This window comes from Lathyrus oleraceus, chromosome 1, assembly GCF_024323335.1.
Source record: "Lathyrus oleraceus cultivar Zhongwan6 chromosome 1, CAAS_Psat_ZW6_1.0, whole genome shotgun sequence".
NCBI lineage: Eukaryota > Viridiplantae > Streptophyta > Magnoliopsida > Fabales > Fabaceae > Lathyrus > Lathyrus oleraceus.
Genome location: NC_066579.1, coordinates 449448813 through 449469192, shown reverse-complemented (window position 1 = coordinate 449469192; position 20380 = coordinate 449448813). Strand labels below are relative to the sequence as shown.

The 20380-nt window shown below is 34.6% G+C and overlaps 1 pseudogene; it reads right to left on the bottom strand.

Moving 5' to 3' along the window:
* Nucleotides 1–7473: 7473 nt before the first annotated feature.
* Nucleotides 7474–7573, bottom strand: LOC127116257 (uncharacterized; annotated as a pseudogene).
* Nucleotides 7574–20380: the final 12807 nt, after the last annotated feature.

Here is a 20380-nt window from a genome sequence, read left to right as displayed (position 1 = left end):
CGGTAGAATTAGAACATAAAGCCTATTGGGCTATTAGAAATTTAAATTTGAATTATAAAGCCGCCGGTGAAAAGAGAATCCTTGACATAAACGAATTAGAAGAACTCAGAAGAGACGCCTATGAAAATGCCAAAATCTATAAAGAAAGAACAAAACAATGGCATGACAAGCGTACATCAAGGAAAATCTTCAAGCAAGGCGACGCAGTACTTTTATTTAACTCTAGACTAAAGTTATTCCCGGGAAAACTACGATCCAGATGGTCAGGACCTTTTCATATCACTAAAATCTTTCCCAGTGGAGCAGTAGAAATAAAAGGACAATCTACAGAACCGTTCACCGTAAACGGGCAACGTCTGAAACACTATCACTATGCGGAAACCAACGAGGATTCGCAAATTCTACACTTAGACGAAACGCCCCCAGGACTCATAGACTATATTTAACAGTTTCTTTGTCGAGCTTGCGACATTTAAACAAAGCGCTTAGTGGGAGACAACCCACAAATTAATTTGTTATTTTATTATTCTATTATTATCATTTCCCTATTTCTTTCTTAATTATTCTTTTAATTTCTGTTTAGTATTCATTCTTGATTTATTTAAAAAGAAAAAAAAAATTTATAATAATATTTTTTCCTTCTTTCGGCATTTGGCCAAATCCTGACTTAAACTCATGTTTTCTTTTCTCTAGCTAACACTAACCAGATGGGACATTTTGATCGTATGGGTATCAAGTTCAGAGGAATGGCTCAGAAACAAAAGTTTGAAGAATTAGCCGCTAGAGAGATGCTACCTAGTTTATATGCTGATGATTGGGCTATGACTGCCCTTGGACTGAGACAGAGTGTCCTGTATTTGCTGAGTCAGATAGGATGGGAGACATCCCCTATCCTGAGACATTTCACCACCTACCGGAGACTCACACTAGAATTCCTTAGTTCACTAATCTATCTACCCAGCCATGGAAAAGGAATTAGCAGAGGTTTTATCCAGTTCAGAATGTTCAATATGGAGTACCAATTTAATATTAGAGACTTTACCAACCTTTTGGGTTTTCCTACCTCCTTTGATACATTCACTGTAAGCCAGGAAGAACTTTTTGAATATAGAGAGCTTGAACACTTTTGGGGTAAGCTGACTGGAAATGATGAACCCGAAGAACATGAGTTTCTCTCTGGAAACATACACAACCCGGCTTTTCGCTATTTCCATAAGATCCTGACCCACACTTTATTTGGGAAGAAGCCAAATAGTACTTCAGTTTCACGTGATGAACTCTTCATCATATTTTGTGCTTCCCAGAACCGTCCAGTAAACGGTGCTACTTTTATGTTAGCTAATTTGGACCACCTTATCCAGGATGAGCGAGCACCCATTAGAATAGGCAGTTTGATAACTATGATAGGTAATGCTATTGGATTACGTCAGCCTATGCTTGACCTTAACCCTTTTTGTGGCATTACTACTATGAGTATACCTTTCCTCTTCAACACTATGTTTATAGCAAACATAGGGTCTGATGAGTTTGAGCTTATTATTGATAACCAGGTTCTCTGCCTATTCACCATGCCCGATCCTAGGACTAGTGTTCATAACCAAAGGAACTGGCTCTATAACCTGAATGAAACCCCAACTCCTGCTGGATCCACTGAATCCATCCAGGATTATGAGATTTGTGATGACTATGAGAATTATGTTGACCAGATCTCCCTTGCTGAGTCTGACCCTCAGACACCATCCGGCTATCATGATATTGACCCCCTCCTCAGCCTGTTCCGACCGAAGAATCAGCCATACCTGACCTCCGGCATCATATGCCCGGAACTGATTATAACACCGCCATTGAAGCTTTGATGTCAGAACAAGACGCCCTTAGAGGAGAATTTACTAACATGAGAGATGAAGTTCTAGGATACATGAGCAGCATGACGAATCAGTTTCACGAATTGCTACATCATGTTAACTCTTTTGCTCCTCCAGCCAGAGATCGTACAGAGGGATAGAGTTTAGTTATTTTCCTAAGTTATTTAGTTTTAAGTTAGATTTATTTATTAATGTTATTTGAATTCATGTTTATTTCTCTTTCATTTCATTGTTTTCCTTCCCTGTAATACATTATGATCATTTTTATTGAAGCTGTTTAGTTAATTTTATTATGCAATGGCTATTATGCTCTACTGTTGTTACCTATTATTATTATTATACAAAGCAAGTAAGCGTGCGCAATAAATTAAATTGCAGACTAAACTGATCATAAACAGAATGAAACATTAAAATACGCTACCAAAGTAATTCTGTGAAGCGCCACTAAGCCTTTCCAAAAAGGAAGTGTGACGAGCGTCACACTACCCATAACGGACGGCACGCCTATTGCCTGTTACGAGCGTCACAGCCCTGTGACGAGCGTAACACTCCTCAGACTAGTGAACGTTAAGGAGCCGTTGGAGACGAACGTTACACTTTAACTTTTTATCTTCCCCATTCACTTTTCATTTAACCACACTTAATTACTTTTCAACCACTTTTTCTTTCCACCTTCCAAATTCTTCTCCTATAAATACCCACCAAACCTTCCTTCATTCACCGCAAAACAATTCTCTCATATCAAATACATTTCTTTTTCTTTCCAAATCATCCCTTCAAAAATTCATCACAATGGCGGGAAATCAGAATTTCGGAAATATCATCTTCCGATCCGTAGATGACGATTATCAGAGGGAGCAATTCGAGCGTTTCCAACAGCGAGGCGTCGCCTCCACCAGGTACCCCGATTTACCTTGTTTACAACAATTAGGCCTACTCCAAGGTATCGAATGGATGCTCCGTCAAGCCAACTTAACCTTCCTTTGCACTCATAACCAACCCCACCTACCCATCCCTAACCTTAGAATTCTTAAGTTCATATGACTACACCACTCCCGCCGGTGAAGACGAATTTCTAACCGGTACGGCAACCTTCCGTATGTTTAACACCGAGTACTCTCTAACCCAACACCAATTGAGTACCATGCTACAATTTCTCACAGAAGGTCTGCTGCATGCCAGAATCCCTCCAACCTCAAACTGGAACACAGTTGGTGTTTTCGGCCTTTTTAAGAAAATTTCCGGTATAGAAACCTACAACTGGGAAGAGCTCCTTCTCTCCCATATACATAACCCCACTATCCGGTACTTTATCCGCATCTTGCAAAACACAATTTTTGGAAGGCCAAACAACAGCAAGGTCAACTCAAAGGAGCTATTTTTCCTCCAGTGCGTCTTCGCACCAGATACTCAGGTAAACGCCGCCTCCTTTCTCTTTCATCATATCCGCACCTTATGTGCTAGAGGCAGGCAACCTTTTATAATTGGTGGATTAATCACCACCATCGCACTTGGCCTAAACCTAGGGGATAAACTCCAAACTTTAGAATCTCTACCTCCCCTATCTATGGATATCAGCTACTGTCGATCCAGCCGCCTGATTAAGAACAGAGTAGGCGGAGGATATTATCTTATGGTGAACAACCAGGCAGTCCCAAGCGTTGTTCTACCAAATATCGCCCTCACTGATGTCACAAACCCCAACCGTCACCTCTATGATCTAAACGCTCCTGAAACCACCGAGCCTTCACAAACAAACCCGCAAACAGATGAGTTTGAAGAAATGGAACAAGGTGATCATCCGCCTACACAACAGTCAGTCCCGCTCAACCCTTCCGGCAATACAACTGGCCCATCCTCCCAACGTCGTCGACGAAGAAGGCCTGCAACCAACGACGACATTATGGATGCTATCGATGGAATGCAGGCACAGAATGTCGAGATGATGCAGATGATGCATCAAATGCAACAGCAACAGGACGCTAGGAATGCCATAGTCGACCAGCGGTTTACTGAGTTGTTCAGCAGGTTCGACAACTTAGACTTACGTCAGAGATCACCAGGTCCAAGAACCAGAGGCGGAAGACAACCTTAGTTGTAGTTTCTTTTTCCTTTCCATCTTGTATTTCATTTCCTTAAAACATTGGGGACAATGTTTAATTTAAGTATGGGGGGGTAAACTTGTTCCTTCCATTTCCATTTTTCAAGTATGTTACCTTCCCTTTCATTGTTATTTCCCTTTCTTATTATCTGAAAAAAAAAAAAATTTATTATAATTTTAAGTTAAGTCCCTAGTGTGAAATATTTCTATTATCTATTCCCCTCAATTTTCTTGAGCCATAACAAAAAAAAAATTTCAACACACCCAATAAGCATAAAGGTTGCTTACTTTATAAAACTTGAGTGAAATCAAGACAAAAAAAATCATTACCATAACAACGCTCTGAGAACCTCAACATGTTAGATCAGGATAAGTATCTATTATACAAATCCCTCGAACTTTTAGCTTTAGAGTAACCCCCGAGTAGTTTATACGAGAAGTCAGCACCATCTTAATAGCAAACTACGTGGAGAACCGATGAATATAAGTGAATGACTCCCAAAGTAACATAAAATATATGAATATATCAGGAAATGCACTGATTAAATTAGGTGATCCTTACCAGATCATTTAATCTAAAGGTTGCAGATCATGCAAAAACACAATATGAAAAATCCATTATGAGTTGGTTCAGTAGGTATCTGGTACTGAACTCGGTAGGGCGGACTACGGTTCGATCCCCCACAATTTGCAATGGACTGAATAACGAAGTTATCCGACTTATGTACCAGAACTTCTAGCTAAAAGCGGATCATAATCACTAACCGGTTACTCCACTATGTGCGCGAAAAGATAAAGGGCTTAATGTGATTTCGCTAGAATGAAAGCGGGTGAAATAAAAGTAAAGGAACTAGGATAGCTATAATGGCAGTACTTGAACTGATTTGCATAAGGTAGGGTTATCTAAGTTGTAACGGTAGTTGTTGATGTCAAGACTAAACTCAAAATTGCTTCTAAACAAAATCCATTTGCAACCTATTACGAATTGATGTGTGTTTTGAAACTTCGCCGGGCTAAATTTTTGAAAATGATTTCTATACTGAATTTTTGCTTGAGGACAAGCAAAGATCTAAGTATGGGGGAGTTTGATAACACGAAATTATATCATATTTTAGGACTTAATTCCATTAAATTCTATGACTATTTATTTCGGTTTACTGCATTTTATGAGATATTACGTGGTATTTTCTTCCTAATTGTCGCAGGTAGTCTATTTTGAAGAACAAGTGAAAATGGAAGAAAAGGAGGTGCAAAAAGGAGAGAAAAGGGACCAAATGCCAAAGCCCAGCCCAAAGCGCACAAGTCACCAACGATGTGCCTGTGACGGACGTCACAGGGTGCGTGACGAGCGTCACGCAAAACAGCCTTGTGACGGACGTCACACATAGTGTGACGAGCGTCACACAATTCCACTACCTTTTTGGCGCAAGTAACGCCCTCAGAAAGACTTGAAGAAGAACGTTGAGAAGTTGGTCTCCTATATCCACGCCGTGCATGTAGCCACGTTGAAGAATGGGAGAAACGGAAAGCAGTTACCAACACTATTATAAATAGCCATCTCAAAAACCTAAAAGTCTCTCCGGTTTTTCCACGCTCATATTGCCGAAGCTCTGCCAAATTTTCTTTTCACGCTTTTGCTTATTTTTTCCTTTCCAGCAACTTAACATTGTTTATTTTATTTATTTCTTTTGCAAGTTCTGCATTCTTTTTCCCTTGCAATTTATCTTTCCCTTTTTAGCATTTAGATATTTTTCGCATAATAGTTTCTACACCGGAAACTATTGTGCAACTTTTTATCGGATCTAACCTTACGTTAGATTCTAGTTCTATTTCCTTGGTTTAATTTATTATTTAATTGAAGAATCGAAGAACAAATCCTACCGGCTTGTGGTGGAGTGTTCAAGACTATTGTATTGCGCATTCAGGTTCTTTAATCATTATTTAATATTTTGTTTTATTATTTATCTATATTATCTACCTGGAATGAGTCTGTTTATGCATGATATGTATTCTTGTTTATTTAGCATGTCTGGCTAATTCGCCTAGGTATCGGTATGTAAAGTAAGCAGAATAAGGGATCAAGACTGAGTCGGTCTATCTAAACTTAAAATTAAAATCAATCTTTTTTACGGTCTCAACTTACAGGTTTAATAACAAGATTTTTTACAGAAGTAAAGGACATAAAGAAGTTAAAATCAATAGAGCGAGAGTTTGAGATTTTAACTGGACAGTGTAAGTTAGGCATTAATTCTAGATCAGGGCGAGAGCAAGTTTTAGAGTTAATTAAATTCTGACCTTTTCCAAAAAGTATTTTTAAAGATTGAATGTGAGGACGAGAGTTAAGCATTTGGATTTGATTATATAACCTAAGTCAACAGAGCGAGAGTTTGAGATAAGGGTGTTTAAAACGGTCAGTGTTTTCTTAAAAAGAGTTTCTGCAACTTTATTGTTTTCAAAATATGGTTTTTGACTTAATTATAAGTGACAACTACATTAATATAAAATCATGGTTTATTCAACAGAGCGAGAGTTTGAGATAAAACCTTTAACCAATAAAGTTAACTGAAACGATTCATTTTAAAACCAAGAAACCGACAAAGACTTGATTCCCTAGTTTTGACGAACTACACACCGATATCCGTTTTATTAATATTTAATCTAGATCTTAGTTTAGCTCTTAGTTTTTCCCCAAACAATCAAACATTTTCACCTTAGATTTACGTAGTAACCTTAGATAACGGTATATCGATTCATAAGTCCCTGTGGGATCGATATCTTTTAAAACTATGCGATAGAACTGTGCACTTGCAGTTTGTATCCCATTCTCGACGCACACAGTCGAGCGATCAAGTTTTTGGCGCCGTTGCCGGGGACTTCTATTTAATCGATATCGTAACTCTTCCGTTACGCTGTAGAGACTAAGGTTTCTTTTTCTTCTATTCTTTCTTTCGTTGATTTGTATGCCACGCACTCGCTCTCAAGGCAAACCGCTCTATTTACGAATCAACGATATCGAACTATATCTCCGAGTCTTACGACGAATTCGGGAATATCGTGCTAAAAACAATCTCCCTCCTATAGACCTTCCTGATTTCAAAAACATTTTTCCTTCGATACCCGAGATGGCAGAACCAGCTCGTGCTCTTAGAGATTACGCCGCTCCATCGCAAGATGAACCGCATTCAAGTATTGCTCCGCCCGCAATCGAAGCAAACAACTTCGAACTTAAACCTTCGCTGTTGCAAGCTGTGCAACAGAACCAATTCTCTGGAAATCTTACCGAAGATCCAAACCTTCATTTATCCGTATTTGTCCAATACGCTGATACTGTTAAAGCTAATGGTGTCACTTCAGAGGCAATTCGACTTCGTCTTTTTCCTTTCTCATTAAGAGATAGCGCTAGAAGATGGCTTCAATCACTTCCTTCCAACTCAGTCACCACATGGAACGAGTTGAAGAAAGTTTTTCTTGCCCGATATTTTCCGCCAAGCAAAACAGCTATGTTAAGAGCCCAGATAAACGAATTTAAACAGAAAGACAACGAATCTCTTTTCGAAGCATGGGAAAGATACAAAGACATGATGAGACTTTGCCCACACCATGGTTTGGAAGACTGGTTAGTAATTCACACATTTTATAATGGTCTCTTATACAACACAAGGTTAACAATAGACGCCGCTGCAGGTGGTGCACTAACCAACATAATTAACCAACATAATTTACTTTTAATTATAAGTTCAACAAGATAATTAAATTTGAAAGGTCCTAAGAAAAGCACTTAAAGTATGAAAAAAAGCAATAAATGGTGCAAGCTCTTACTTGTTTTCTGCTTTAGACTTTTCAATTTCTTCTTTCAACATACACTCTCTTGTTAGACGCTTACAAATTTCAGAGTTATAAGAAAAGTTCCTGTAACAATACAATATACATCTCACAAGTCATAACCATAAAGCTAAACTATAACATTACAATACAATAAGGACATGCCATTTTGAAACTGAGTAGAGTAAACAAAATATACTTTATAGAACAAAATTTAGGTAATTATACATGAATTAAAGGAAAAGCAAGTTGCAAAATTTAAAATAGAAATCAAGTAAAAATTGACTATTTGAAAAAAGTCATTAACAAATAAAATAACATGAAAATAGATGATAACTATTTGAGTTGAAAATGAAATGTACTGAATTTCTACAATGACTTAAGAATGTTTGGATTAACTTACTTCAGCTTATTAACCAGCATAATTTACTTTTAATTATAAGTTCAACAAGATAGTTAAATTTGAAAGGTCCTAAGAAAAGCAATAAAAGTATGAAAAAAAGCAATAAATGGTGCAAGCTCTTACTTGTTTTCTGCTTTAGACATTTCAATTTCTTCTTTCAACATACACTCTCTTGTTAGACGCTTACAAATTTCAGAGTTATAAGAAAAGTTCCTGTAACAATACAATATACATCTCACAAGTCATAACCATAAAGCTAAACTATAACATTACAATACAATAAGGACATGCCATTTTGAAACTGAGTAGAGTAAACAAAATATACTTTATAGAACAAAATTTAGGTAATTATACATGAATTAAAGGAAAAGCAAGTTGCAAAATTTAAAATAGAAATCAAGTAAAAATTGGCTATTTGAAAAAAGTCATTAACAGATAAAATAACATGAAAATAGATGATAACTATTTGAGTTGAAAATGAAATGTACTGAATTTCTACAATGACTTAAGAATGTTTGGATTAACTTACTTATGCTTATTAACCAGCATAATTTACTTTTAATTATAAGTTCAACAAGATAGTTAAATTTGAAAGGTCCTAAGAAAAGCAATAAAAGTATGAAAAAAAGCAATAAATGGTGCAAGCTCTTACTTGTTTTCTGCTTTAGACATTTCAATTTCTTCTTTCAACATACACTCTCTTGTTAGACGCTTGCAAGTTTCAGAGTTATAAGAAAAGTTCCTATAACAATATAATATACATCTCACAAATCATAACCATAAAGCTAAACTATAACATTACAATACAATAAGGACATGTCATTTTGAAACTGAGTAGAGTAAACATAATATACTTTATAGAACAAAATTTAGGTAATTATACATGAATTGAAGGAAAAGCAGGTTGCAAATTTTAAAATAGAAATCAAGTAAAAATTGGCTATTTGAAAAAAGTCATTAACAGATAAAATAACATGAAAATAGATGATAACTATTTGAGTTGAAAATGAAATGTACTGAATTTCTACAATTACTTAAGAATGTTTGGATTAACTTACTTCAGCTTATTAACCAGCATAATTTACTTTTAATTATAAGTTTAACAAGATAATTAAATTTGAAAGGTCCTAAGAAAAGCACTTAAAGTATGAAAAAAAGCAATAAATGGGGCAAGCTCTTACTTGTTTTCTGCTTTAGACTTTTCAATTTCTTCTTTCAACATACACTCTCTTGTTAGACGCTTGCAAATTTCAGAGTTATAAGAAAAGTTCTTATAACAATACAATATACATCTCACAAGTCATAACCATAAAGCTAAACTATAACATTACAATACAATAAGGACATGTCATTTTGAAACTGAGTAGAGTAAACATAATATACTTTATAGAACAAAATTTAGGTAATTATACATGAATTGAAGGAAAAGCAGGTTGCAAATTTTAAATTAGAAATCAAGTAAAAATTGGCTATTTGAAAAAAAGTCATTAACAGATAAAATAACATGAAAATAGATGATAACTATTTGAGTTGAAAATGAAATGTACTGAATTTCTACAATTACTTAAGAATGTTTGGATTAACTTACTTCAGCTTATTAACCAGCATAATTTACTTTTAATTATAAGTTTAACAAGATAATTAAATTTGAAAGGTCCTAAGAAAAACACTTAAAGTATGAAAAAAAGCAATAAATGGTGCAAACTCTTACTTGTTTTCTGCTTTAGACTTTTCAATTTCTTCTTTCAACATACACTCTCTTGTTAAACGCTTGCAAATTTCAGAGTTATAAGAAAAGTTCCTATAACAATGCAATATACATCTCACAAGTCATAGCCATAAAGCTAAACTATAACATTACAATACAATAAGGACATGTCATTTTGAAACTGAGTACAGTGAACAAAATGTATTTTATAGAACAAAATTTAGGGAATTTTGAAGGAAAAGCAGGTTGCAAAATTTAAAATAGAAATCAAGTAAAAATTAAAAAGTCATTAACAGATAAAATAACATGAAAATAGATGATAGCTATTTGAGTTGAAAATGAAATGTACTTAATTTCTACAATGACTTCAGAATATTTGGATTAACTTACTTCAGCTTATTAACCAGCATAATTTACTTTTAATTATTAGTTTAACAAGATAATTTATAAAAACAATTTGAAAGGTCCTAAGAAAAGCACTTAAAGTATGAAAAAAAGCAATAAATGGTGCAAGCTGTTACTTGTTTTCTGCTGTAGACTTTTCACTTTCTTCCCACGCTTTGACTAATGACAGTCTCTTTTCTATTGCAACTTTTTCAAGCACCGCATCTGAACAGGAATGAAATGTCATAACTTGTAATGTTAACATATGAAGCACATATAAAAGGAAGAATCGAAATCATATAACTGATCCTGATGGTGAAAAACCATAGAGCCCTCTTGTGGTTTCTCTTCAGCAGATTCTTCAGTTTCTGCCGCTGGTGCGGTTATCGTGAGTGATTGTTAAATCTAGGATTTCATGGTATTGAGAGTTGAAGGTGGTGGGTGGTGAATGATGGTGGTGGAACGATGTTGAGAATTGAAGCTAGAAGATTTTCATGGAGGTGCGGTTGTGAGTGATAGAACAAGAAAATGCTTACTGATATTGGATGTGAGTGAGAGAACAGGAAAAAAAGAATGAACTTTGACTGGAAAGAATTACTAATCCTAGGAGGGTATCTCAATTGGGCGGGTTAGGGTATCCGCGGTTCAGAATTTTGAACCCGACCCGCCCATATAAACCCAATTGAAACCGTTAAATTTAATCACTGACCCGATAGACTGTTTGAACCCGCCCATTTCGATTTTCTTTTTCGGTTACAGGTGGATTTGGCCGGGTGAACGGTTCCTGGCCACCCCTACACGGGGATCTCTCAAAATTATGAATATTAAAATATATTTTTTTCTCTAACCAACTACTGCCACGTGTCTCAATGGAGAAAGTAAAAATGATTTTTATGCTGATTCAAACGTGTCCCACCAGACTACTCTCTCATTGGCTATGAGAAAATGGGAGAAATCAACAAATTTTCTCTCTCACGTGAATTAAAAAACGACCCTCTCTCTCTCTCTGAGACTTTTTGAGAAATTGTTCTCCCTCTCCCAAAACCACTCACTGACATTACTCCTCCCTCATATCCATTTCATCTTTTTCCAGGAAATCACCAACAAAAACCTTCATCATCACCAACGAAGAACACATTGTCACCTTCCTCCAAAACCGTGGTTGCTTCATCGTGTTTCTTCCCACTGTTACACTCTCACCACCACCCATAAACAACCTTCCCATCCCTCTTCTGTACATTAGAACAAGAACCACCATTAAAACTTCATCAAACTCCATAACCCTCTCCGATATACACCCTTCCACGCTTAACTTTCAATCTTGTTGTGAATAATTCATCACCCACCACCAAATCCTACCCCTCTCTTGTCATACATACCAACCATGAACCACCACTTCACCTCTGTCACAAAAACAACAATCGACCTTCCATCACTAAAACAATGCTAAAAAGAATGGACGAAACTTGTCTGCACCATGAGATCTGCCATGTGCGGGTTTTAACAGCTTGAAGTATTTGTCATTGGAGGAATGAAGGTTGCTAGTATCATTATGTGTCATGCTACTAGAGAATGGCACAAACTGTTATCGATAGTACTTGAAAACTTAACCTTGAAAAGGAACTTACCGTTGTGATCATGTTGGATACACAAGAAAGTGAGATTCATATGATTGATCTTGCTAGATTTTTATTTTGCCAAAGACTGAAGGCGTCCAAATCTAGATTTTTGGTGATAAGGCATCTAATTCTTCGAAGTTCACTTTCCTTCCAACAACTCCGATTCCAAAACTTGCAGCAGCCTAGACGCATCGAATAGAGTCAAGATTCATTTTGCACGATGTTTCAGTAACTCTTCGACTTCGAGTAATTTGTTTAAGGTGTTGTTAGAATCTTAGTTCATTTGTCGCATTTAGTTTTCGATTCAATTTCATGGTGGTGTTAATGCTTCTTATTATTTGTGATTTGATTTCATGGCGGTGTTAATGCTTCTTATTGTTTGTGATTTGATTTCATGGTGGTGTTAATGTTTCTTGTTATTTTGATTTGACTTCATGGCGGTGTTAATGCTTATTGATGTTTGTGATTCGATTCCGTGGCGATGTTAATGCTTCTTACTGTTTGTGATTCAATTTCGTGGCAATGTTAATGTTTCTTGTTGTTTGTGTTTTGTATTGTAATGAACAGTGTTAATAAATCATGTATGTTGCTAATGTTTCTATTGATTATGCTGTGTTGTGATAAGTCGCATTTTGATCCGCGTTATGTTGCTGAAATTTCTATACATTTATAGGTTGTTTCGCTGCGTTATGATTTTTGCTTACGACATTTCACTCATGTTGTCATTACGCACAAAACGGTTTTGAGCATATTTCTATTTTATTTCAAATCTATTTCTATTTTCATTCCATTTCAAAATTCAATAAATCATTTTCAATTAAAATCACTTTATTTTAGTTAATAAAATTAAATGATTAATTTTTGTTAATTAATTAGTTTCGTTAATTATATTAAATTAACTCGGTTATGTTGATGGAATAACTCTTTTTTATCAACTAAATCTTGATAATTATTTTTAATTATCTTAATTAGTTAATTTGATTAAATCTAAATTGGTTAACTTGTTTGCTTTTTGTAGTCATGCATTTTTTTGTTAATCAAGGTTTAACCATGCATCTTTGAGATCAACTTTGCAATTAAGTAATAAGATGACTTAAAATAGATTTTTTCTTCAATAAGAACATAAGAACCATCATTTAAAAACGAGAAAAACTTGGTAAACCTAATTCACCTCCCCTTTTAGATTACAATGTATACCTTAGGCCTGACAGGACAAGTTGGGTAATGAGCCTCGTGTTATTTGGACATTTGACCGATACAGAGCAGTGAGTCTTGGGTCTTTGGCCGACACAGAACACTATTATAAATAAAATTAATGTTTTTTTATTTATTTAACAATTGATATATACAATAAATATTAAAAGAAACCAAGATCATTTACTTAAAATGTAATTATGAAATCTCTTGTTACTCTTAAAGATGACTTTGAATTTAGATTGGGGGATGAAAACTCATCTTTCTGATTTCAAATTAGTCTGGGATCAAGAAATTAGCGGATTGTGTTCTCTATATGGATATCCATAACCTAGAAATGCGAGTGAATGATGTTTACTTGAATGGTAAGTGGAACTTCAATTCATTATATACTAATTTTTCTCCGATTGTTTGTGAATATCTGAAAGCGCTTCCAATTTGTTTGAATTCTCGGGTGCCTGATCGGTTAATCTGGAAAGACAATTTAGATGATGTCTATATTGCTCTGGATGGTTATAACTAGCTCAACATGCTTATATTTGTTTAGAATGCAACTATAAATAACTCTTGGAAGTTGGTGTGACATATTTCTACTTCTGAGAATGTGAAAATCTTCCTTTGGACAATTTTACATAAGTCTCTTCCTCTGAGATATCTATTGTATCATTGTGGTATGCTCCAGACGGATTTCTCCCTCCTAGATGCAATCAAGACGTTGAAACGACTTTACACTTCCTGAAAGACTGTGAATTTGCTACTCATTTTTAGAAATCTATTGGTTTCTTGGACCCTCTATTCTTCCAAGGGGATAATTTATATGATTGGTTTAGACATGACATTGATTATGACTCTTTCTTTTTTACTATTTGCTGGTGGTTGTCGCATGCTAGGAACAAATAGTGGCTTGCGAATGAAATTGTGTCTTCTTATACTTTGAAACTCATCATAGTGAATTATGATAATTTGTTAGCTAAATATTTTCTCAAGCATAATTTGTCTCATCCAACAAGAACGATCACATAGAATACACACAAAAGTAGTAATATGAGTTTAAATATTGATGATAGTAGTCTCGGTAATCTCAAAATTTGATGGATTGATTAGAAATGCTGATGATGTTTGAGTTTACGAATTTGCGAATAATATTGGTCATTCTAACATCCTTCATGTTGAGCTAATTGTGTTATATCATGGATTGCATATGATTTAAGAACTTGACATCAAAGATCTGAAGTGTTATCCCAACTTCAACTCTACTATCAAACTTATTTTAGAATCTAATAATATTTGACATCAATATACCACGATTCTTCACAATATTAAAGAGATTCTCTGTAAAGAATGACGAGATCAACTATTTCATATTTTTAGGGAGAAGAATGTTTGATCAAACTATTTAACAAAATATAAAACTAATAATAAATCTAATAATATTTGACATCAATATACCACGATTCTTCACAATATTAAAGAGATTCTATGTAAAGAATGACGAGATCAACTATTTCATATTTTTAGGGAGAAGAATGTTTGATCAAACTATTTAGCAAAACATAAAACTAATAATAATACGATATACTGATACCTTGTGGAGCCTTATATTAAAATCATCACTCTTCTACTGGTTGGTGTTAGCAAAACTATTTTTTAAAATAATTTTCTATTTTTTTCTTTTCCTTTATTTCATTTGTACCAAAAATAAATAAATCAAATACATGGTCTAATAAACTAAAAAAGTCAAAAAGTCAAAGCAAAAGTCGACCAGTGTACACCTTATCCAAGTGGTTATGAATATGCTTGGTTAGAAATAGGATTAAAACCGTGAGCTGTATACGTACATAATACCTACCTGGATACAAAGCGATAAACACGTAGAGAAAACAATAGGAAAGATTCGTATACATCTACGTCTACATGTACATGGGTCATCATATACTATCAATCCCAACCCAAAAAAAAACCATAACTGCGTCATTGAACACGTAAGTTTCACAACCGACACGTGTCCTTCCTCCGCCCACAGGATTGAGTTACACCCATTGTTCTCAGCCGGTTGTTTCACCTTTTCCAACAGGTAGCCCCATGTTTTTTCCTTTTTATAAAACAAAACAATAACCCTTATCATTCCATTCTTACACACCGATTTTTCAGCAACAAAATCATCAAAACAAAAAGATTCTTCTTCACTTTCCATTTCATATAAAAAGAGTTGTTATTGTGATGAGTTTGAGGTACACAGGAAGAGTGTTGTACCAGACTGCAATGCGAACACTTCAGGGCATGAAAGATCAAACCTCTAAGTGTGATTCAACTCTCAAATCTCTAAGGGATTCTACTTCTTCTAAACAAGCTAAAGCTAGGCTTTTCTCTAACTCTTCTTCTTTTGATAATTCATCTTCTGCTTTCAAAGGTGGTAACGGTGACAAGATTAAACGTGCTGAAGAGTCTCTTAGGACTGTTATGTATTTGAGCTGTTGGGGTCCCAATTGATCTAACTAATGCATCCATCTACATGTTTCAAATTTCAATTAATATCTATTTTGTAAATCTATCTATCTCTTTGTATTTATGTATAAAACTTTGCAGATTATTGCATCAATCATTTATAATTGTATGAACCATGCCAGTTCTATTCAATCATTATGAATATATGTTTCCTAAGTTATTTCGAAGGAAAAAAAAGTGCTAAATGATTGAGCGAACTAGATTGGCAAGAAATTGATTCATACACCAAGATGTTGTGGATTTAGTTTTCGCCTTGTTAGTGGGACATTATAATTGGGTAATAGATAAGTATCTTTATAAATATCTTTGTAAACTCATTTCACTATTCATTTTGTAATATTTTGAATTTTTTTAAAAACACATTGTCTTATTGAATTTTTCGAGTTAATTATCAAAAAATTTGAAGAAAACAATTTTGCCTCGAATTTTAGCATTTTTATTAGATTTTTTTCTCAAAAATATGCACTTTTATTGGATTTTATTGGTTTTTTTTATTATGGAGCATTGCACATTGTGAAACTTCTTCTTTTAGAGCAACACCTTTGTGAGAGACATATCACATATTCATCCAAAATCTTAAGATGATAGGTGGGTGGATTCTCTAACTTCCCTCAAGAAAAAACTCTTTTTACTTCCAAAAACTCTTATACGACACAAAATATTCCTTATTCACCACACTGACGCCGTTGACACTCTTCAACAGAACTTTTCTCATTCACCACACTGACGTCGTTGACTTTCGATACAAGTAAGTTGATCCCTTTCTGAAATCAAATGCTCATGATACCATTGTTGGGGGAGCTTTTCACTAGAGAGCATTGAATATTGTGAGACCTATTCTTTTTTAGAACAATACCTTTTTGAGAGACACACTACATATTCACCAAAAACCTTAAGGTGATAGGTGGGTGAATTCTCTCACTTATAAATGCAAGTCTCCATATTTCTAACTAATGTGAGACTATTACTCACACTACTAACACTTGATACATTCTCAATATATTTTTTAATGTGTCTTATAAAATTTCATATTTTTCATGTATTTTTGTCGAAAATTTTACAATATTTGATAAAAACTCATATTTCTAATGTATTTTTATCGGATGTTTTAAAAAATTCAATAAAAATAAATATATTTTTATCGAATATTTCAAAAATCCAATAAAATTCACACGGCATACCTAGAAGAAAATGTTGAGATGTTTATCGAAAATTTCAAAAAATCCGAAAAAACCATGTTAATTTCTTGAGTTTTAAATTTTTTTATGGTTTATATTTCTTCGTTCTTTTTTCTTTCTTTTCATTGAAGATTAGAGGATCAGATGGGACGATCATTTCAAGGTAGCGTGATAAAGCTACAACGAGGGCTCGTAAAAGGACAAATGACGTCGAGGTTTCACATATCGTCGACAGATCTAGCAATTGTCATTTCAAACTCGACGAGTCCTTTTGTTGGTCTATGGTGATATGTTCTCCACATAATCTTCAAATCTTCATCAATCCTCAGCTCAATGTTGATGTATTTCACATTTTCTTTTAGTAACAATCCATAATTCATAAAACTCGATATTATCCACATTTTTGTTCTCGATGTGGGGTAGCAGATTATCCAAATAAGGATCCCAGAACAACGATACTGGTGGTGTCATTGGGTAGCCGAAAATCAACAAGAGGATTCACGTCGTTGAAGGACACAACTATGTTAAACGAATATTGAGACATTTTAACATGTACTTTTTTTAACAACACATAATCTCTATTTATACAAGTTTGGATTCATTATGAATCACACACAACCATCGATGCAATCACAACCATCGATACAATCACAACCATACAAAATTGATTTTACCAACAAGTATAGACTTCCACTATTGGAAATTATTGATTTTACCTCTACTGAGAAGACTTACTCAGTTGGGTTTCCATTTATAGAGAACGAAAAAAAGGAAAATGTTACTTGGGCTTTAGAGGTGTGTCAGACAATGTTGAAGGACCAAGAAGACATGCTGAAAGTAATTGTTACCGACCGCGATACCGCTTTGATAAATTTAGTGGCAAAAGTATTTCCTACTTCTAATGCATTACTTTGTAGGTATTACATAATAAATAATGTGAGAAGTTGTGTTAAACATGCGGTAGGGACGGAACAGATAAAGGCCGAATATGGAAAAATGGTCAAGGCGGGCTTGATAGTGGAAAAAATAATGGATGCATGGAATGCTATAATAAAATATTCTACAAAAGAGTTATATGTCGATGTTGTTATACATTTTAGGAAGGTGTGTGAGAAATATCCATGTTTGTTAAAATATATTGAAAGTACAATTTTGGATCAAGTGAAGGAGAACATTGTCTGAGCTTTGACCGATCAGGTTAGACACCTTGAAAATACAATTAAAAAATGAGTTAAGTCTTCCCATTCTACATTAAAAAGTTGGTTGAGAATAGTAATGGTGATTTGTGCAGAGATTGAGACTTTATGAATCAAATGGTCCAAAATCAGCATTATGAGATACAAATATCATTTGGTTGTAGCATCATAGTGTTGGAACATAGATTCAAAGACAAAAATATTTATTCTAAGTTGGCCGGCAACATATATCGAGCATGTCTGAATTATACTTTTCACGAAGCCAAACGGGTTGATAATGTAGGTTCCAATAGCTCAAAATGTGGTTGCACACTTGTGAGAACCTATGGTCTCTCATGTGTTTGTCTTATATCTAAGAAGGTGGAACTTAATAGTCTAATACGAATGGATGAAGTTTGCACTCAATGGAAAATCCTCAGGTTTGATGATGGTGGTGTCATGAAAGATAGTAAATCGAATATCTATATCTTGACCGAATGAGAATTGATACAAGAGAGATTTTTGAAAGTCGATGACAATATGAAACTCCACATAAAAGAGAAATTATGAAACATTGCTTATCCGAAAACCACTAACTTGAAACCATCCTCTCTATTGATAAAAACAAAAGGTGTTCCTAAGAAGGTAAAACCTACACCGAGTGACAATTCAACGATGTGGTATCCTTCATATTTTGAACATGACATTTTACGTATTCACCAACTCCAAAATCTCAAAAAAAAAAATTCAAAGGAGTTCGCATTAGCAAACCACCTCCTTCTTCATCGCCTCTACCAAAAGTTCCATTCATTGACGAAAATTGCGATTTTCTAGCCATTTCTGCTTTGATCGGTAAAGGAGAAGAGAATCACACACTTGTCCACCATCAACTTTTCCAAGAGTTGATGGGCCATAAAAAATCATACACACAACTATATGACAAAAAAGAAATTTTTGATTCAATTTATGAATCTCTTGTTCCATGCATTAGTGGACCAGCACCAGAGGATAAAATGGACGTGCTTCCCAGAAATGGGTCATATCATAGAAACTACGTATGAAAAAGTGTGTATTAATCTTACAAGATACGGTTTCTCAGAAACATTTTTTCCACTGCACATTGCCCCATCTCAAAATCCAAATGATCATATTATGTGTATCGGGTGACTTTCAAAAACGCGACACTTTGTTCAAGTTTATTTGAAACTGAGATGTACGAAATAAACAAAAGTAAAAGGACGTATCATCGATAGATTTAACTGACGACAAATATTTCAGTTCATTTTAGTTTTTTATTCAACAATGTGTTGTATATAATCTTGTGTTAATATTAATGATCTAATATATAGATTTTCAAATATATATGTTAAGATCTCAGTGAAATATATATGTCCATTGTGAATGTACTGTTCTGATGGAGTTGCTTTTCCCCTTGTGGAATGTCGGAATCTTAAGGACTTACCCTCTTCTCCCCATCTTGATTGCTAGAACATTTAAATTTTTTAAAACCGACTTGTAAGGTGTGGATTGCGTCCACTTATAAAGACATGTTCAGGCCATATGTTGTCCAATATGGAACTCTTAACACCCTCCCTCACGTCCATGACTGGACATCTGAAGCGTGAAAATAAATGGTGGGTGACTCAATAGCGAAAACCTAATAGTAGGTGGTCAATTGGATCTTAAACCAAACTCAGATACCATGTTAAGAAATGTGGTTAGACCTAACTCAACTCTACAAAACCGACTTGTAGGGTGAGGATTGCCCCCACTTATAAAGACATGTCTAAACTAGAATAGAATTATAAAATTTTGTTATGAGAGGTTTCAAAAATACATCTCCGAATTAAGATGATAGAGTGGTACCGAAGATGCATCTCCAGAACATTCCCTAATATAAGATAGAATTTTATAGGTTCATATTTGCCACAACTACTATAAGTATGACATCTTGTGTCATGTTTCATACCAATACACATTAGCCCAGAATAAACATCAATTGGCATATCACATATGTTTACTTCAACAACGCGAAATCCCCCATTGAATTTAAGTTCAATGAGTACATCCCTCTAGCAGATCTGAAACATATACTGCAGAAACTCCTACGTCACAGAGACAACCGAAAAATTATAAAGCTAGAGTCTTACTCATTGTCGATTGACAACAAAGGGAAAGTTGAGTTCAATAACTTTGAGCTGAAGGCGGATGCAGATGTATGAGTCACGTGGAATTCTTTTTTTCCCTTTTAGTAAAAAAGTTTTGATCGATGTGGATGTGACGATTTCGAAATCGATCAAAGATATTATGAATTTGAAACGTTCATTTGGATATTAAAATGTAATGTTTGATTTATGTTAACATCACCTACGTAGTAGTTATTTTATGTTATTAATGGTAATTTAATTTTGTCAACCCACACCTTA